The sequence below is a fragment of the Amblyomma americanum genome, chromosome 7 (genome assembly GCF_052857255.1).
Source record: "Amblyomma americanum isolate KBUSLIRL-KWMA chromosome 7, ASM5285725v1, whole genome shotgun sequence".
NCBI lineage: Eukaryota > Metazoa > Arthropoda > Arachnida > Ixodida > Ixodidae > Amblyomma > Amblyomma americanum.
This window is the reverse complement of record NC_135503.1, coordinates 98,057,274-98,078,990: the sequence shown is the minus strand read 5'-3', so window position 1 is coordinate 98,078,990 and position 21,717 is coordinate 98,057,274. Positions and strand designations below refer to the sequence as shown.

The following is a 21,717-nucleotide window of genomic DNA, read 5'->3' as shown; positions in this document are numbered from 1 at the left end:
TACAATGCGTGAGTATCGTTACTACTGATCCTGGTTGGACGAGCGTAATGGACACGCCTGCTCGATGCTGCGGGCATCTTGGAAGCCTTAACGCGGGAAGCAATGCGCAAGCTGCGCAACATACTCTGAAAAGCTGTTAAAATTGTATATACTGAATTTCGCGAGATAGGGGTCACAGTCATGTTCTCACAAAAAAATCCTCAGCATATTTAATCCACTTAATGAACAATTTCGAGCGTAAGGAGGCCCATTCCAAATCGCACTCAGCTTGCCACCGTTACAAATGCTGTTAAGGAATTGTCTCTTTTGCTGCAGGGGCCTGATGTTTAATTCACAGGAAATTATTTTAAACACCTGTTTTGATGCACAGTACAGGGAAGGCGGAAATGCAACCATTTTCCCTTAATTTTGTACACCAGGTATACGGATATCCATGGCTATTGAGGAAGGCTCCAGTTTTGTTCCTCTTACGTTATGTTAAGGTCTGTTTACACGTTGAACCCCATATCGGAGACGCCGCAGTGCCTTTGGCGGTCGTCTGCTGATACCAAGGTCGCGAGTTCGATTAATGCCGCGGCGGCTATATTTCGATGGAGGCGTAATGCAAAAATACCCGTGTGCTGCACCGACAAGTGGCGCACGTTGAAGAGCCCCATTTGGGCTAAATTATTCTGCAGCCCTCCACTACGGTGTTCGTCATACCCCATGTGTCGGTTCGAGACATTAAACTCGGCAATTACAAAAAAATAAAATCTGGAGACCAGTCATTGTGTCGCGAAACAGGCTTCACGTGAAGTTCTACTTTCAGTTCGTTAAGTTCGCGCCTGGCCCGTATTTGGCCTTGCCCCGGTTATCTGCGCACCAGGGGTTCCAGCAGAAATTCCGATATCCTTTTTTTCTGACGGCGGACTCCGGATCTTTGGCTGCCATGTTGGTGAACGTCGCACAGTGAAAGGTCATGCGCATGTCTAATCCTGTTATCAGCACCTGTGGTGCTGAAGGTCGGAGCAAGCGGCTGTAAGTGGATTAGTCATACGCACGGCCTGTCGCCGTACTACGTTCACCAACATCAGAAAATTTTCTCCGGGCAGTGTGCATACCTAACGCACCGAAAGCAGAACGCCGCCCGGACCAAGGAATGGCAAGAGGCCCGTATTGTGAATCCACATTTACTAAAGCATGCCATGAACCATCAAAAGTATCGAACATTATACCTAGTAAAATCATTGCCAGAATGAACAAATTCTGCGCAAATTGTCTGTGTTAATAGCTTTCTGCTCACCAGGCATATATTGGCACATAACCACCCAGTCTCAACCTGGCAACGTTTGGCAGAAGTTTAGGTGAGCGAATGAGATTAAGTTTGCCGGCATAAGGTGGGCGCAGCTGGCAAAGGACAGGGATAATTGGAGAGGCATGGGAGAAGCCTTTGCCTTGCAGTGGGCGTAGTCAGGCTGATGATGACGGTGATGATAATGACCCATCCAAACCCCCAACCCAACCTCCCATATCCACACCCAACCCCTCCCTCCCAATGAGAAACCGCTGTTACGCGAGCACACACCAGGATGACCAGCGCAGACTGATCGACCAGGCAAACCCGATCGGAAAAGCTAATGAGGCCATGGACTAAGGTCTCCAACCTCTGGGGGCTACAGTCAGGCTGCTGCTGCTGATGATGATGATGATGAATCAAAGTCTTGCAATCTTTCGGTTAGATTCAAATTTTAGAACCGACCGCACGTGCACGAGTCGAAAAGTTACAAAAATGAAAAAAGATGCTCAAGAATGCACGCGGAGTTCCTTCGAGTGAAACTGATTTCGAGCACCGAGAAATGAAAGCAGAAGAAGCCTAGTTTGCCCCTGCAGCCAGTTGTGAGAACCCCGTTTGGTCGGATGCCTTCCGAAACGAGAAATAGTACGCGTTGTACGGCGCATATCCTTTGCACGGCATCCGGTACGTGAACTGAAGGTCTTATATATGAGCTCAGAAGCGCATTTACCATGGCAGCAACAGGCTGTGGCACTTTCTTAGGTGCTATTGAGTTGACACGCGTACACATAGGAGCATGTACTGTTGAGGAAGAAGTGAGCGTTGATGCGGCGCAAGGCTACGAATAAGTGGACCCTTGACCCGGGCAGCCAGTCGGCATCTTGACAGCTGAGTCTCGGTCTGGCATTCAACATGCGCGAGATAGTCCACATCCAGACAGGCCAGTGTGGCAACCAGATTGGGGCGAAGGTAAGCCATCTCTACCACCTTCTGGGTTATTTCACGGCTCAAAGGATCGCGATAGCCATTCGGTCCCAGTGCCTGTCCCGGCGCGTTTTACGTTGGCGATTACGTTTCGTCCTAAACGCCGCGTTCAAGAATCTCGTTTCAGGATACGGGCGAAAGTAATTACCTGTGAAGCAGTCGCGGCTTTTTGCAGACTTACTGCTTTAGTTTTTAGTTGTGGCCTCTTTGCGTGGGACAATAATGTGCCCTAATGCGCATCAAATCTCTTATTCCTGACCGCTGTTCTCGCTCTGACCTTTGAATTACTGCTCGCACTTTGAGAGCGTTATAATATTTTTGTTGTTTCATGCCATATAGCTCAGACGTTATTGCCGGTTGGAAGAAAATTCTAGACAGTCGGTATTGGCGGAGAGGTGACATGGAACACTCTTATGGCAAATGACTGCCGCAAAGCGATCGGCGAGGATTCTTTGCCGGAATTTTTTTTCGTATGACCTAGTTTTCGCGTATGACGTAATTCAAAGGTCTCAAGTGGTCTTAGGTCCTGCCGGCTTTCCGCCATCAGCAAAATACATGACGCGTGAGAATCGATGGCAGTTGACGAGTTGACTACAAACACCAGTTGACAAGTGTAGCTGTAGCAGTTATGTTGCTTTCGCTGTGAATTCCTGCCTGTAAATATGCTTTGACTGTCGCCACTGCGCGATGTGACGCCACTCTGATTACTGATATCTTTTCCCGTCTGCAGTTTTGGGAGGTGATTTCTGATGAGCACGGCATCGATCCAAGCGGGGCGTACCATGGCGATTCGGACCTCCAGTTGGAGCGCATCAATGTCTACTACAATGAGGCCTCCGGTACGCGTCTGGCAGTATTTCGGTTGATCATTTCACTTTGAAGCTTGCCCGTCGCGTTGAACTTGCCTTGCGGCTGTTTCGCGCTGCTAAGCATTACGGAAATTTGCCGGGCCGGTTGGCAGATGCCTTCAAAAAAAACAGCAAGCGAAAGACAAAACCGAATGCTGTGTGTATGGGTGTCTCATATTCTCGGTCCTGTCTTAACAGCGCAGTTTGTGGTGTTGAGCTGTTATCTGGACTCTCAATGGAGCTTCTTCAACGGCAGGCCTTTGATCTTTGAGCTTTAAATTGTACAACCGATCGCGCATTTTTAGTTAGATCACAGCGCAACGTCTAGTGGCCTCTTCTGCTTGCGGCATGTTATGTTAGGCCATTGCAGCTTTTCAGGTTGCATTGCCAGAAATCCCGCAGGGATTAGTTTGAAGGTTCTTTATCAGACGCTTTTTTTTTCATAGGCAATGAATGTTAACAACCAGAATGAGTTCTGAATAATAATAATTGGTTTTTGGGGAAAGGAAATGGCGCAGTGTGTCTCATATATCGGCGGACACCTCAACCGCGCCGTAAGGGAAGGGATAAAGGTGGGAGTGAAAGAAGAAAGGAAGAGAGAGGTGCCGTAGTAGAGGGCTCCGGAAGAATTTAGACCACCTGTGCATCTTTAACGTGCACTGATATGCCACAGCACACAGGCGCCTTAGCGTTTTGCCTCGATAAAAACGCAACCGCCGCGGTCGGGTTCAAACCCGAGTTCTGAATTCCCTCGTCAGGTTTGACGAGACATAGTAAGTCTCCCCTCTCCAACGTTTCCTCTTGCTGCAGTGAGTTTGTAAGGCGTTTTTAACTCTATGTTTGCTAATAATACCGCCGCTGTGCTTCATTTGGAAGGGGCTTGATCATGAAATCCATGATTCGGTAGACGCATTTCTATGGACGCGAGATTCTAAAGAGCCGTGTGTTCTGCGATCTTATTGCGCGTAAATCAACCCCAGGTGGTGCAAATTTATCCAGAGGCCTGCACTACCGCGTTGATCACAGCCCATGTACAGTATTCGGAAAATTAATCCCATATACTACACTAAGTTTCGTAATACAGAACAGAATCGCAAGAGGAAATGCAACAGGACTTTAATGTAGTAACAGCATTTTGATCCATCTCAAATTATCTATCAACATTTCACCTTCTGTTTTTCTGCTGAAATTATTGAAATCTTTGATTAAATATAATTGGATCTGCTATTTAAAAACCGGGAGGTGGCGCAAGGTCCCAGTAGTGCCGCTTTTATTTTGCTATGACATCTTCAGTTGGCGCGCTCTATTTTCATTGCTTCTATAACTGGCTTTGTTGTGACGCAGGTACTTGTAATAACTGTACGGGATGTTTGTTGCCCCTAAGTGATATTTGTTTTGTTCTTTTGTTTGAGGAGGTAAATACGTGCCTCGGGCCATCCTGGTTGACCTGGAGCCGGGAACCATGGACGCCGTCCGCTCGGGACCCTTTGGACAACTCTTCCGGCCGGACAACTTTGTGTTCGGTAAGGGGCTGCTCGGCTTAAAACCTACTACATAAACACACCCACAAGAGCGCACAGTATAGACTAATCTTAAAAGCGCACAACTGGCTAAATTTTTACGCACATCTCTGTACGCACAGCGAATCCTCGCTGATTATAATCCAGTCCGAGTGGCAGTCAGTTTAATACAGCCACGGAATCAAGTATTTCGAGTTTGATCATTCTCATTAATTCCTTGCGAAACCTAGTCCACCAAGATTGAGACGCAAGCTTGGCGGTTCATCAAGAATATAGTGTGCCGTGAAAAGAGCATACAACGAGAGAGGCAACATGCGCCATTTCAAAAATAAAATGAAAATAAAACGTAAGATGGGGTCAGAGACCCATTTCCGAAGCATTTCACTCTAGAAAATTCGAGCGTCAGGCAAGAGGAAGATTGTGCCTATTATATCACTGGTGGGTACCCAGCGGCCCTGGGGACCGAACCCTCGACTTCCCGCATGCGAGGCGGTTGCTCAAACCACTAGGCCACAAGTGCGGTATTGAGGTAAACATTTTGAGGACAGCTTGCATATATGTACATTTATGAAACATGTTATTTTTTACAGATTTACTGGTAACTCCTTAAGTAGCACTTGTAGCCAATCCTTAAAAGTCATCAAGGAAGCCTCCCTTTTTTCTCGCACTGCCGCTGTGCGATCTCAATGCACGTTAAAGATCCCCAGGTGATCGAAATTATTCCGGAGCCCTCCAATACGGCACCTCTTTCTTCCTTTCTTCTTTCACTCCTGCCTTTATCCCTTCCCTTACGGCGCAGTTCAGGTGTCCGCCGATATATGAGACAGATACTGCGCCATTTCCTTTCCCTAAAAACCAATTATTCTTAGCTCCATTATACGAGGATATACAATGCAAAAGCTGTCTGCGTTCAATGTGTTCTTTGGCGTTGACACCGTTATAGACGCTTAAAGAAGTGCGTAAACTGGCTCCGCGGGTCAGTGGACGCTTCGCTCGCCCTTCGAGGTACGTGACGATGGTGAAGAGATGTGGGCTGCATACATTAGCACTGAAAACTTTGTGGTCGACACGTGGCACTGCAGCAATAGGCTGCAGCGTTCATTGGGTGATCAACCTCTCGCGATCATCAACTGCCACCTGAGACAGAGGCAGGGTGGACGCGCTGCATTTCAAAGTGCGGAAGGCAATCAAAGGGGGTTTTAAAACGAAAGCTTTACTGGCCGCAAACTTGCGATTTCGCCATGGCGGTGCTCCGAGGAAGCACATAACGTCACAACGCGCGCCAAACCGCGTATATTTCTCTCTCTTGTTTGCTCCCTAGTCACTACTGTGCTTGCGCCGCTAGTAGCACCGAGCCACATGTGTTGCGCCGCTGCGCAGTGCCACGCCTTTCCTCAAAATCCAACTTTCAATTTTGAGTTTTCTCTTTCTTCTTTCCCTGCCTCCTTTACCCCTTCCTTTACGGCGCGGTTCGGGTGTCCACCGAGATATGCCGAGACGGATACTGAGCCAATTCCTTTCCTCATAAACCAAACAAAACTAGTCAGCCGACGGTGTTCATAGTTCATTGGCGTTGACAACTTTGAAAAGGCCGTTCATTTTCACGAAAGGATAGGCGTAATAATAAAAATAATTGATCTTTGGGGAAAGAAAATAGCGCAGTATCCGTCTCGTATATCGTTGGCGACCTGAACCGCGTCGTAAGGGAAGGAGTAAGCGAGGGAGTGACAGAAGAAATGAAGAAAGAGGTGCCGTAGTTGATGGCTCCGGAATAATTTCGACCACCTGGGGATCTTTAACGTGCACTGACCTCTCACAGCACACGGGCGCCTTAGCGTTTTTCTACCATAAAAACGCAGCCGCCGCGGTCGAGTTCGAACCCGGGAGCTCCGGATCTGTCTGTCTGTCTGTTGTTGCCAGGAGGAAAGAAAAGGAAAGTGCACAGACCTGCTCACTGGCTCTAGCCGAGTCACAATCGCTACCACGTGCAGATAGTAGGAGAGTTGAATGATGGGATAGAAAGACAGGATAGTAAAGACGCGCTAAAGACAAGGCCGATCCCGGAGGTAGTGCAATACCGGGCCAACCGATGGCGGGAGTGAAGCATCCTTCAAACTCTCCGCCACATTTCCAAAAATAAGTCCATTTGGACCCGTAACAGATACTCTGCGGGGTCCGGACATTCGCATGCATCTAGTGGGCATATAATCATCGCAAGCCTGATTATATGCCCTAGTGCTCCAGAGCTCCGGATCAGTAGCCGAGCGCCCTAACCCCTTAGCCACCGCGGCGCACAACCGGATCCATGGGTTAGTGGAGACCTAAATCTCGCTTTCATGTACGTGGCTTTGGTGTCTACTGCAAAAGACTGCTTTGAATGCGTTCCCCACATTGTATAGGCAGCGCGCCCTCCCTGCCACCCTGGGAGGTGGCATGCAATTAATGGTTGATCGCGAGATATTGATAACCAAACGAACGCTGCGGCCTAGCCATTGCTTCACTGCCGCATGTCAGACACAACGCTGTCAGCACTATTGCATTCAGGCCACACCTCTCTCTCACCACTGCCACATGCGTCAAAGCACGAATGCGGCGTGCGCATACCCAGGCAGCCAGTTATGCGCCCTTCCTTTGTTCAATGCCAATGCCGTCCTGAAAATTGTCAACGCCGAAGAACACAGTGAACGCCGACACCTTTCGCTTTGTATACCCTGGATTAACTGAACTAATCCAAAATAAGTTTTTGCACTTGGATGCCACCGCCACGTTACACGAAAGCGAAAGTGAGGTGTCCACTGACCCAGGGAGCCACTTGTGCGCGTTTCCTTTCGTAAAAATGAACGGCTTCTACGTTGTAAACACCAATGAACCAAATGAGCGCCGGCGGCTCACTTGTTTTGTTTGGTTTTGAGGAAAAGAAAGGGCGCAGTAACTGTCTCATATGTCTCGGTGGACACTAGAACCGGCCCATAATGGAAGGGATAAAGGAGGGATGGAAAGAATAAAAACAGAAAGAGCTACTTGAAAATCGAATTTTTAGGAAAGGTGCGGCGCGGCGCAGCGGCGGAACACCTATGGCTCGGTGCAACTAGTAGTGACTAGACACGCTTACCCGAAATGGGCCGGCTATACCCTAGCGTAGCTCTCGCTACAAAAGCTTCCATCCGCCTTTGACACAACACCACATCACTCAGCAAAACGGATAGGTGGCGCATTACACAAGGAAGCGAGGTGGCCCCCTGCGGGGACAATCCGGCATAAAACAAAAGATTACAGACAGATATAATACAGGATATGAGCACAGGAGGAGGTTCTCTCGCCCCGGTGTTCACGTCATTTGTCACCCGTTTACATAGTGACTCGCTGGAGAGATTGGGTTTTGTAGCCGAGTACAATACAAGCCATGACTTGTTGAATTGTTTGCAGACGTGAACATATATTTTCAACTTCTTTCACACGCAACATTATCGTAAACTTGCGCAAGCTGTTAACTTCAACTGTGTTGTGCGTTGTTTATCCCTTTATTCGCTACGTCCACCACAAAGCATAAGTCTAGTTTTTTCCGCGTTCCAGGCTGCTGTGTGCATTTCGCCCAGTGCATGGCTTTCCTTAATTGCTGATTCTAGTACTGATTAGCTTCATAATAGAGTTTTCACAAGTGTACGCCTCTGACAATGTTACCCCTTCAGGTCAGGGAGGTGCGGGCAACAACTGGGCTAAGGGCCACTACACCGAGGGTGCCGAACTGGTGGACTCGGTGCTCGACGTCGTGCGCAAGGAAGCGGAGTCCTGCGACTGCCTGCAGGGATTTCAGCTGACCCACTCTCTAGGCGGAGGTACTGGATCTGGCATGGGCACACTGCTCATCTCGAAGATCCGTGAAGAATACCCCGATCGCATCATGAACACCTACAGTGTAGTGCCCTCTCCAATGGTGTGTGGCAATACCCATCAGAACAAATTTACACGTTAGTTGTGCTACAGCGCTGATCGGCGTTAACACGAACAGGGGTTCATGTCCTTCCTGTGCACCACGTCATTTACACGCTTTCGCGGCGCGTGTTGTTGTACCGCGTCATCTGCTACTTTCGTTTTCTTAATAGCGGTGAAGATCGCTCGAATCGCGAAAGAAAGTATCAGAATAACATCGAACAGAATTCGCTCGCGTGTTTAACGGTGACCGAAGCTTTACATCAAATATGTTATCTTTTTACTTTCTTGTCTTCGTATAATTTTAATTTATGCCTACCTGCACCTGGTCATCGCGGTCCTTCTGCCGTTTTCTGTAGGTTTCGGACACCGTCGTCGAGCCCTACAATGCTACCCTCTCAGTGCATCAGCTTGTGGAGAACACCGACGAGACCTTCTGCATCGACAACGAGGCGCTCTATGTCATCTCCTTCCGGACGCTGAAGCTCACTACTCCAACGTACGGAGACCTCAACCACTTGGTCTCCGCAACTATGTCTGGTGTGACCACATGCCTTCGGTGAGTGCTCAGCTTCCGGGTGTATACAAGCGCAATATGGTTTGGTTTGGTTAATGAGGGTTTAACGTCCCAAAACGACTCAGACTATGAGAGCCGCCATAGTGAAGGGTTCCAGAAATTTCGACCACCTGGGGTTCTTTGACGTGCACTGACATCGCGCAGCACACGGGCCTCCAGAATTTCGCCTCCACCGAAATTCGACTTGCGCGGCCGGGATCGGACCCGCGTCTTTCGTCCCAGCAGCCGAGCGCCATAACCACGGTGCCACCGCGGCGACACACGCGCAATATGATCATCGGTCAAAAATTCGAAAAACAAACAGCTGCATAGGTGTACAGCCCCGCAGTCTGTTATGGGGAGAACTATGTAAGTCGTGCATGTCTCGGGACAGGCGCGCAGCCCTTCACCGCAGTTGTCCCTGAGTCGGCAGTCAGGCTAGCAAGCACGCAGATTCTCCGAAAAGCGAGTTGTTTTTTGGACAGTATAATAACCAAATTACTAGTAGGAAAACTACAGCATGACCGGCAACCTGGCAGCGTTACATCCGTACGATCACTCCGCGTGGCGAAGGGCAGCACGATGGTGTTACATATCTTGCAGACCTGCACAGATCTATACAGGTGCTTCAGTGTCAGCGTAGAAGGCTAGCATGTTGACGATTATGTTGTAAGCGTTGCGTCAGTATGCTGGCCTGTGGACGGCAGGCAGTTGTCGTACCGTGGCTGGTCTCATTGTAGTACAAGATTACTTTAGCAAGGTCTGCAATAAATCCAGTATCTATGCCAACGATTCCAATTCATAAAGGTCTAATCGTATAATTAACTTCGCTGCCATGGGGTACTACGCTACCGGGCAGAGGGTAAATGAAGTTGCCGCCGTCATCACATCGGATGTCGACGGGTCGAAGGAACTATGCAGGCCCATTCAAATCAATTCAAGAAATATGCTTGATTCTTCAGTTCCGCTAAATTCTGTTGGGTTTTCAGCAAGAGTTCTGCATCGTAGATGAACAATATTTTTTTCAGAAAGCAGCGTGGTAAAGGGCGTGCGTGATTCGAGGTGACATACGGTTCATACATTGTGAGGGCCTTGCCATATTTTTTCGAAAGTTTACAGCAACGAGTACAAGGCAGGTTGTCGTGTAGGGTGCGAATATTTCTAGAAGACGCCGTATATATGCAGGAAGTGGACGAGCTAGGCTCGATCCCCTCGATGGAAAGGGGAGACTTAGCTATGTTGTTGAGCGACAGCGTTGGCCCCATCAGCCGCGTGAAGGCATCTGCACTTGCCTGAATGGCTTCGCATATTATTTAGGCCGTTTTAACTGATACCCACGATACAGTAACGGTGGCGGTATGGTTCTTTTTCTTATTAATTTAAATGGCTCAAACTGCACTTTGTCATAATCTATAATTTTTTATTTTTATTTTATTTCGATATACTGTCAACCCCAAGCGGGGTTTTTTCAGGGGTGAGCGCCCTTCAAAAAATGCATAACGTCCTGATAAAACAGTTATAGAACAGTAAGCAGGTGTACAATGAAAAGGATGGGTCTAGTTAAAGCAAGACAAGAACTAACAAATTCGAGGTAATTAGTATCACCAACATTTTAACAATATTTCGGCAGTTTTGTGGCAATATACACAGCTCGGCAAGCTCCAAAAATTTGAGGACTGTTGGCTGCATTACAATTTGAAGAGTCAAGTGCATTCCATTCGCGCACTTCTCGCGGAAAAAAAGAAAAATAGAATGTGTTATTGCAACCAAAAAATCATCACGTGTGAGAGGATGTTTACGGCGGGTGATTCTGGAGTGGCTTATATTGACGAAGACTTCAGAGTTAAGCTTAAATGAATTGTGCAGAAGAAACTAGAATTTCAAGCGGTGCAGTTTTGATCGCATAGATAAAGGCTGAAGTCCTGCGCGATGCAAAAGTTCAGTAGGTGAATCTGCGGGTCTGTACTGGTTATAGATAAATTGCGCAGCTTTTCGCTGCACACTTTCCAGTGCGGCTACGCTAGTGCCTGTATAAGGGAACCGTGTAATGTTAGCATTTTCTAATACCGGGCGGGTACGCGTAGTGTATGCCAGAAGCTTTATTTCGGGAGGCGAGTTTTCCAAGGCACTTTTGAGAAAAAACAGTTCGTTCATTGTCTTATTTGCTACATATTGAACGTGCGTTGTCCACTTCAGGTCGGATGAGATAAGGATACCCAGATATCGGTATTCCCTAGCAGTTCGTAGCGCAGTGCTCAGAACCATAAGTGAACTTAAGCGGAAATTTTTTCTTTGTGATGGACATAGAAACAGTCTTGTCTTTGTTAATGACCATACTCCAATCATGGCACCACTGAAAAACTTTATGCAAAGCGCTATTTAGTTTGATCTGGTCAGACTGAAGTTTAATTTTATGATAAAGAACGCAATCGTCTACAAACAGTCTCTTTTTACATCATTTTCGTTACTTATATCAGTAATAAATAGAAAAAATTAGATGCGCCAGTACAGATCCTAGGGGGACACCAGATAAAACGGGAATAATGTCGGAGGTATTTCCGTCGATTTTTACAAATTGTTAACGTTCAGACAAAAACTGCTGATCCATTGTAGGACGGGACCATCACCAATTAAATCCTTGAGTTTGGATATTAATTTTTGATGCGACACCCGCTCGAACGCTTTGGAAAAGTCAAGGAAAAAAAAATTATATGAAATTGCGACTGTGGTCCAAGACAATGTGGTCCAAGACATTCGCGCCTCCTAAGCAGCTTTAAAGTCCGTTGAAGTACCTCCTAAATTGAGTTGTCGGAATATTTGAATATATTGGCCGACCAGTATTCTATAGACTCCGAACAGGCAGAAAATCAATGCAATTTTTTGTGATAGGTCTCGAGCACATCTAAATCGTTTGCACGAAATTTCTGAATACCGGAATACCGCAATATTCTATGCAATATCCTAAATAAACCCGCTGTGCAACATCAAGCCATTTTATATGGTTATGTTGCTGCACGACGCAATCGGAATTCTCCTATACTGGCATTTATGTACACATTTATCAAGGCTCTTCACTGCTCTTTCAGGTTTCCTGGACAGCTGAATGCTGATCTTCGCAAATTGGCCGTGAACATGGTGCCCTTCCCGCGCCTCCACTTCTTTATGTCTGGCTTCGCTCCGCTCACTTCCCGAGGCAGCCCGCAGTACCGGGCTCTGACAGTGCCGGAACTGACGCAACAGATGTTCGATGCCAAAAACATGATGGCTCCTTGCGACCCCCTGCCAGGGCCGTTACCTGACAGTGGCTGCAGTCTTCAGAGGCCGAATGAGCATGCGGGAAGTGGATGACCAGATGCTACACATCCAGAACAAGCACTCTGGCTCGTTCGTGGAATGGATACCGAACAACGTCAAGACTGCAGTCTGTGACATACCGCCTCGAGGTCTGAAGATGTCGGCTACTTTCATTGGGAACAGCACAGCCATTCAAGAGCTTTTCAAGCGAATCTCCGAACAGTTTACCGGTAACTACGTCTGTGATTTGAAGATGGTTCTCAAAAGCAAATGTTTTTATTAAAGCTTGTTTGTGCTTATTGTGTGGATCGACGTATTTAATGTAGTGTGACCCCGCCTGCTTGATATATTTTTTTTGTGCAGCTATGTTCCGCCGCAAGGCCTTTCTGCACTGGTACACTGGAGAGGGCATGGACGAGTTGGAGTTCACCGAGGCAGAGTCCAACATGAACGACCTGGTGTCCGAATACCAACAGTACCAGGAGGCCACAGCTGATGATGAGGGAGAGTTCGAAGAGACCCAAGCAGAGGCCTAGTTTTTTTTTTTTTGTACAGGCAGTGCTTTTTCTTTCGCTTGAGAATAAAGTTGATGTTTGTCACCGATCCTTCCTTTCGAGCGAGGTGCCTGTACTCTTTAGTACGTCATAGGTTCGGACTGCGTCACAAGGATGGCCACGAGATGTAACGACACCTTACTCTATTGCAATATGCGCACATCTGTAAAAATCTGTTACCGGCGTTACACTGGCAGTTTCGCTCTGCTACCGGCTGCGTCTCGGGAGTTTTCGGCATTGCGATGCAATTCTGAAATCGCTTCAAAATGTACGTGCCGAACCAGTCTTATAGCGGTCGCAAGGTGATCAAGTTTTGATAAGCCGCTATTGGTCTCATAAGGTCCTGTGTGTACATGAGGCATCTTTTCTGCGCTGTGGAAACTCGAGTGAGATTAGCCGGTTTTTAGAACATGTAACAACGCAATACGAAGAATACCATTGCGCTCGGTGCCTTCAGTGTCACGTGACTGGGTTTTTTTTCGTACGACCTGTCATCTTTAACTCTCATATTTTAACGTTTTTTAGCATGAAACTTATGAGAGGCCATCCTCATTCAGGGAGAGAGAGCACGTCGAGAAGATACCGACCGGAAAGCAACTGGTGTTTGAGACTGCTTGATAGCAATACTCGAGCTTCTCGGAGCTCCTGAACCTGTTGCGATCGAGCCATGAGGCCCACATCTCGTTATTCTGAGAGCAGCATAGCCCTAACCTGGGACGCTGCGCAGAAAGGTTCGTCGCGAAAAGATTAGGCGATTCGCTAGTGTGAGCGACCCTCAACCCTCACGTCTCGACCAACGTCGCATGTGTTGAGTTCTGCGGTAACCACTAACTGGGGCTAAGCACGTTCCACCAAAAAATGGGTGCGATATTTCCGGCGAGAGGCTGAGGAAAACAGCTGTTTGTCTCTATAGCAGTTTAGCGTCAGCATCACCAGCTCGTAACACTATAGCGTTAAAGGCCCCGTTCACCCGAAAATCCAGTGTCGACAATGGAGTTTTTGGCTTTGTGAGCGAAAATCACGAGCATGAATCCGGCAGGTGGTGCTCAGAGAGCAATCTAGCAGGAAGGTTGGCCACCTAGGTCGCGTGACCTTGCGGTCACCACAACCTGCCCACCGGATAGTGAGCAAATTTCCCACGTACTTCCCACCGTGGCTGGTGGCAGCTAAATTAATGATTGGTCGCTCGGGAAGAGCAACCTGGGTTGCACAAGGCCCATCGCTGGCAGCAGCTGCCATCGGAGGGCGGTAGTACATCGCTTAACCCCTGCACCATAGCGCCAGGTGGGGTATGAGGAGTCCCAGGTAATTTTGAATGCAAAGTAGGGAATGACGTTTTGTATGTACGGAAAATAATCCATTACACTATCGTGTCATTTCCTTAAGGCGGAGCTTAAGTGTCCCAATTTTCGCATAGAAGGTAGGGAAGCGCTTCCTGTTGGCCCTGAGAGGCTCAAGTATGTATCCTCGCGTTTGCATTACTGGATGGGTTCCCACTTCGTCACCCAGCGCTCGGTTAGTGTGTGCGCGAGCTGTGGCGTTTGTGCTTTGGATCCCGGTGGGTGCGGCGTGTCCTGGGGCCCATGTCATGGTATATGGTTCTCAGCTGGTGCCTTCATGACGAAATCTTTGGAAAACATTCTTGATGAGGCCACCGCTTGCGTAATTACGACTGATTGTCTGGGAGTCTGAAATTACTGTTCCGTGATCTGTGCCGTCTGTTGCCGTCGGCGACTGCAAGGACTTTTGCGCTCAAATGTCCTCCCGGTCGTGGCAATATAACGCGAAATTCGGCGAGAACTCGTTTCATATTTATCGCCGTACCGTAATGTCCGCTATAGAGCCCGCACGCAGTGTATAGTCCCCAGTGCTCAATTTTGGCTGCAAAAAAAATTACTAGAATGTCCACGCCCATTACATTGATTACCAGAGTCAGGAGTGCAAACAGTGCATATAATTATAATTGGCGCGGCTCAAGTATCACAAAACATGACAATAGGGTAAGCGTCGCGATTTTTGTGTCACATTCGGCGGTACTGATAGAAAAAAAATGCAATATAGTCCTCATTTTTAGGTGGTCAGCAAAGTGCAAAATTTCAACTTTTAAGCATGTATTACCTGTGGAATGTATATTAGAAATAATGGTATATTTTGCAGAATTTCCGCCCCTCTCCTTATAGCAGCCCCCGGCCTTCGGAATGACACTTATAAATAAACGTATTCCTTCCTCATGTGCAGGAAACATTGAGCATCCCATGGCAAGTAATATGCTACAGATTAGACATCACGACGTCCACTGCGCCCATTATCCTCGTCAGTAGCGTTTCCCTCGTTCTATTCGCCGACAAGCACAAGTCACTCCGACGGGATGCAAATTCTAAAGCTTCAGTTGGGTAAGCACAACGAATGAATGAGTCAAATAGCATTTATTTACTTACATTCGACTGCATAAACGAACAATTTGATCAGTGTTCACTTTTTAACGGCAACCTCATGATTCACTCAAAGAAGAGGAAGACAAAGTTTGCGGCGTTCCGCGATGCTTTCATTCATAATATAAGGTACACTTTTTGCGCAGTACACCGCCTTCGCCGGATTCTGAGCTGATACCCTTTAATGGGCACGAGTCATGAACTTTTCGAGACAAACAAAAACCTCCTACGGTTGGTCATAGATCACAATCCCCTTTCAGCGCAGATCGTGTATGGGGTAGCTCTCGCGTTTGTAAATATTCTAGCGCAAGCCATAAGCCCATGCTACAGCAGAAGGGAAAACATTACGACAAATCCATGGGGGTCCTCACGGTCGTCGCGACTCTTCTTCTTCTTCTCCTTAGTAAGCACGGCACATACCCACGCAGGGGCATTGGCCAAGGTTCAGTAGATAATCCCAATGAGGTATTTGCGCGGGGAAAAAAAGGCGTGAGAAGACTAAATCAATATAAAAATTGGAACAGTCAAATGAATTAAAGAAATATGAATTACCAGGAATAGAATCGAGCATTCTTGGACCTGCGGCAAAATTTTGTATACAGCTAACAAGGTAATCGATCAGTTGCACTTATTTAATCATGAAGGTAGCCGCAGACACTGCTTAACGGGAATCCCTTTGCACTCGCACCGAACGAAAGAATAACTGGAAGGGACAGTGGTCCTAACCTTGAATGAGGGACCTCCAAATACTGTTTTCTCTGAACTGCGAACCGCCGGCAAGAGAGGAGAAAATGATCTATCGTTTCAACTTGCCCACATGATACACAAAGGTTTGTAGCACTATTGAAGTTTCACCATGGTTGAAAGTAAAAAAACCATAAAAGTAAAAAAAGAAAATTGAAAACAGAAAGAAAAGGGACAGTAATTGTCATTTTTCAGTGCCCACCTCAGCTGCGTCATGTAGGTCGGTATGAAAAAAGGAGTGAAAGATGGCACAGATCAACAGGTGTTGTAATGGAGGAGTCTGGACTTATTTCTACCGGCTGGGTTTTCTTACGTTCGCTTACATCGTACAGCACACGGGCAACTCTGCCTTTACGCTGTGCTAACGCGGCCGCTTTATCCCGCGTGCTAGAGCTCAGCAGCTGTAACCACTGAGGCTCTCCGCCTCGGCTAACTCACAAAATAATAATAATAATAATAATTGGTTTTTGGGGAAAGGAAATGGCGCAGTATCTGTCTCATATATCTTTGGACACCTGAACCGCGCCGTAAGGGAAGGGATAAAGGAGGGAGTGAAAGAAAGAAAGAATAGGTGCCGTAGTGGAGGGCTCCGGAATAATTTCGACCACCTGGGGATCTTTAATGTGCACTGACATCGCACAGCACACGGGCACCTTAGCGTTGAAATTTGGTTTTTGAAGAAAGGTACTAAAAAAAGAAATTGAAACTTCGTTTTGAGGAAAGCAAACGCGCAGTAACTGTCTCACATCCCTCGGCGGACGTCCGAACCATGCCGTAAGGGAAGGGATGAAGGAGGCAGTGAGAGAAGAAAGGAAGAAAGAGGTGACGTAGTGGAGGTCGCCGGAATAATTTCGACCACCTGGAGACATTTAACGTGCACTGACATTGCTCTGACATCGCACTGCACACGGGCCCGTTTTGCGTTTGGTAGGCGTAATTTGCATCTCCTATTTCAAAAACAACATTCCTGGTTGTAGTACTATTTTGGTACGAAATATGAAACTATTTTGTTATGTAATTGGTTGAATAAGGTGAGCGAAGGTGAGCGAAGTTTTTACAGTAAAGATAAGAGTAAGTAAGGGGGTGCACATCCGACCAGCGAGGCGACGAGATAGCGAGAGATCAACTGCGGAAACATGAAGAGAACCCTTTACTGAAAGTATGTTGCACATGACATTCTATTCCGGGAACATCTCGGAACAAAAATATAGTCCATACTTGTATATTGTGATGAAATGTCAAATATTGAAGCTTTAAACATGTAGAGCCAGTGGCCTGCCTCTTTTTAAGTACGGCTGATTTAAAATGCTTTCTGTAAGGCTTAAGCTGAAATCAAAATTGTGCAGCAGTCTTGTTTTGGTTGACTTTGGCATGTTTTACCACTCTACAGATGTAATGCAATGTGTATTCATTCGAAATATTTCTTCAGTTCCTCATCCCGTCAGATGCCAAAACATTTGTAACAAAACCCTGTCTTTCTGATTGAGAAGCTCGCTTGAAGGTACGCGATTAATTGAGCAGATAAGAAGACAAAAGCTTAAATCCGAGCACGCATGCACTATGGCTCTTGCAAAGTCGGATTTTCAAAGCCTTAGGAGCAGCGCACATGCTTACCGCTCCTTTTCACATTAGAGCTTCGCGTTGTGGGCGGCGGCTTCCTTCATACTTCTTTTAAACCTTCATAAAGCCCGATATGGCTATTAGACATTTATGTTTTTTCAGAGATTATGGCAATGCACCTTGAAACCTAATGCGAAATTCAGTGGGGAGAAAAAGCGTATGCAGCCGTGAAGTTTCAGCCTGAAGAGGATGCCACTTTTCCCTGATATTAAGTCAGTGCGTTTATTCACATATATACTGGCTCTTTAGATGCCTATAAGGCGAAGATTTCTTTAAGTCGCCTCAAACGTAGCGGGTTTAAAGCCAGTCAGCTTTAAGTAGACAAATTTTCTGTTTTCTGAGAGCTTTCAGACAAAAGGTAGGCACAAATAGAAGATATAATCTGCGCGAGATTTTGTAAAATTTTATTGGCAGTCTCAGAAAGAGAGAATTTTCTTTTCCAGCTCAAAACTTCGCAAACAAGTTCTATAAATTATTGCCGATAAAGAGAGGCATAGGGGGCGGGGAGGGCGTTTACCCTGTCTGCGGGCCATTAATTCAACTAAAAAAAGTTGGTTCCATCTACCGTCCTCCTCACACTCGTGCTTGCTCCGTGTTGAATAGGGCGCTGTCGCCGGGTGCGTGCGTGGCGGGGCGTCGTTGCATTGGTGATTTGTGATACGCAGGGTCGATCACATTATTCGCATGCTGGCGGCTCATGGCTTTTGTTGAGCTACCTATGCGATATTCCCAGCTTAACGTTGTTTTTCATTCCAGTCCCCGAAGTTAGTCATCGACCTGGGCAGCGCGCCAACCATTTGGCAGTAAATACGACAGAGATCTCAAGATGACACTAGGTTTAATTTAAAAACCACGTACGCAGTGTATGTTTGTGCTAGTCATTCGCGTGTGCGCTGGTGCCTTCAAGGAGATGTTATCGATTCGCTACCATGAAGTTTACCTAATAAAAGCATTATCCTTCGAGACCGTTCCAAACATCTGCCTCAACACTACTTGACAGCAGCTTTTATATTACGATTACGTGCTCATCTTACGCCGGCAGCTACACTGTCGCAAAAAAAAAGTGCATTTTTATTGAAAAAAAAAAGTTGACGCTATATTCTTAACTTCTCGTTCTAACACGTAGATTTTCTTTGTGATATCGAACAACTTTTTTCACGAGTTGCCTTTTTTGAAGTACGGGGTGAAATGCGCAAAGCAAAACGCAGCCTCGCGCAACGATTGATACCTGGCCTTTCATTATTTCCGATGAACCGTCCATATTAAAGTACAACAGTGTAAACCAACGCAAGGAAATGCGCAGTGGTTTTTCAGAAAGGCCGAAAAGAAAAGTGGTTTATATAAAGATTTTGCGTTTTGAGTAAAATATTTTGTTATGGCATATAGCATCAGTGTTTAAGAAGCCACTTCAAATACAAGGTATTAGAGTAATTTTGACAGGGCTAAATGTGTGTAGTCAACAGCGCGCACGCGCTGTTTCAAATTCCTTCTAAGAGCTTTATATTGAACTTTGTTTCAACAAACACTCAGCCAAGAGAAAATGTCCGCAACGATGAGGATGACGCTTTTTCGAAAAGTAATGCAATGCCGAAAGATAAGTATTATTCCGTTCATCAAAAAAAAACACTCAAAACCACATCACAATCCCGCATTCGGGCCTTTCTATTGAAATATTATGCTTCCCATTCTTAGTTAGAAAGTGGCACACTTCGGTCGTGTCGCAGCAAGCGCTGGTATCCAGAAGATATTGTTACGACGAAGTGGCATACAGTGGAAGACGAAGTAGCCTCTCGCGTGAAAATACAAACGAAGAAGAAGAAGAAGAGGCTCCTTGTTCGTGTTGGTGCTCCCTGCTAGGAACTCTTTATTCTTACCCCCAACACTTGTAAATAAATTTTAATAGCATTTCCCTGTAACAATATAACCGAATGACAATTTCTCCATCAGCCGGAGAATCCCGCAATGCAGCGAGGTGTAAGAAGACAGAATTTTTGTTCATAAAGCAAACAGTTCGATAGCGCAGAAAATTGTGGCAATAAAAAGCCCAGCCAATGCTGTGGCACCGCAAAGAGGGGTACGAAAGTTTTAAAACTGTCTCACACGCAGAAAACATAACTTGCTCACCACTACTGACATCGACATATATATGTTCACCTACAGACTGCAAAACGAACCGGTGGCTTTGATTACTCAAACCGCGCATACTGAAAACGAAGACGTGTTCTCAAACAGCGTTAAGAAACTTGTAGAACCATAATCTTCTCACTATCTACTAAGGGTAAGCGTACCTGGGTCCCTGCGCACTCATCCCGTACTGGTAACGATATGGCTCACAATTATGCTCGAGATTTCGCCTTCCGGGTTGTGGTCCGCCTCTTCTTCGGGCAGCGAGAGATCGTATGTTTACATACCACTACATCAAAATGCACTATTGCTTGGGTAGACCTCTCTACTACTACTACTATTACTACCACCTACTACCACTACTACCACAGATACTACTACTACTACTACTACTACTACTACTACTACTACTACTACTACTACTACTACTACTACTACTACTACTACTACTACTACTACTACTACACTACTACTACCACTACTACTACCACCACCACCACCACCACCACTAGTACTAATACGCAACTCCAAACCAACTCTTTGCCGCATCCCGCGATAACTGTACCCACAAATTTCCCGTGCTTTACTTCTCCTTTAATCTATGTGGTCAAAATGCCACTCTACTCCAAATTTTATCGGAGTAGAGTAGCCCTTCACCGGGCTTTGGTCTTGCAGCGAAGCTGTATACGTCTACCGTCCAAGGAAATGCTCGTGTCGTCGGCGTCGTGAGCAAAAAAACTGCAGGCTAAAAGTTAATGATACTCCGTGTGGAAAAGCACCCGACAGTATAGAAATCGTATATCATACTGATCATTAAGCAGTCGTAATGTAAAAAAATAAATAAAGAACACAAAATTTAAACATTAAAAATATAGAATGAAAATACAAAAGTAAAGAAAGAATAAAAACAAAATAAAAATAAAAAGGACATAGAAATAAAAATAAGAAAATGAAAACAAAATAAAAATGATAAAGGGTCTATTTTTGAAATTTGACACACAGCACACGTACAGCTCAGTACTCGTCTTCATTAAGAAAAAACGCTAAACATGCATCAAAACCACGTGGTGCATGATAAGGCGCGTGTGAACAATGGAAACACCATTTTACCAATGCAACTCAACCAACCACCAGTCACGGTTCATGCATTGATTTAACCTTAGAAAAGAATGTCACTACAGTTAGAACCGATAATCTCAGTATATATATATATATATATATATATATATATATATATATATATATATATATATATATATATATATATATATATATATATATATATATATATATATATATATATATATATATATATTGATTATAGAGCGCTGGTAAAAGTCGTTGTGAAATATTAAAGGTTATTATAAGTACATTTCGCTTTTTGTAGAGCCACGTGTGTGAATTTGCAAGTGACGCCGCAATGACTAATTGGGTGTCCACCTTCACAGCGCGGATTGGAGCCACGTTTTTTTTTTTCTAATGCCGAACAGTGGGAGGCTGCCTTGCTCCCCACCGACCCAGGTACCAACTCCGGGCCAAATGCTCATGCTCAATTGATGGGACTACACCTCCCACGCCAGTGCAAACTTGCGAAGTCGACAAAACAAAAATGTTGCTACTCCTCTCTAGATCTTTTCTAGCGCCGCAGTTTTTCCTTCGCCGTTCATGTTGTTTCAAGAATAGCTTTCAAAACGACGAAGTGAGCGGCCAGGTCGCCATTTTAAAGAGAGAGCGTTGGTACACTAGCGTCAGAAAGTTGTCCGCCGTGGGCGCTGGCGACCGTTTGAGGCCTCGCAGCCTGAGCGGACGGAGCACGCATGGGGAACGTGGCGCCCGGC

General features: G+C 46.1%; 1 pseudogene across 1 annotated transcript; it reads left to right on the top strand.

Annotated features, from left to right (window-relative positions):
• Positions 1-1,991: 1,991 nt before the first annotated feature.
• LOC144097350 (tubulin beta-4 chain-like) lies at positions 1,992-13,008 on the top strand (annotated as a pseudogene). Its single transcript, XR_013306988.1, has 7 exons — positions 1,992-2,242; positions 2,988-3,096; positions 4,518-4,628; positions 8,315-8,559; positions 8,915-9,114; positions 12,198-12,635; positions 12,769-13,008. The product of XR_013306988.1 is annotated as a tubulin beta-4 chain-like (transcript).
• Positions 13,009-21,717: the final 8,709 nt, after the last annotated feature.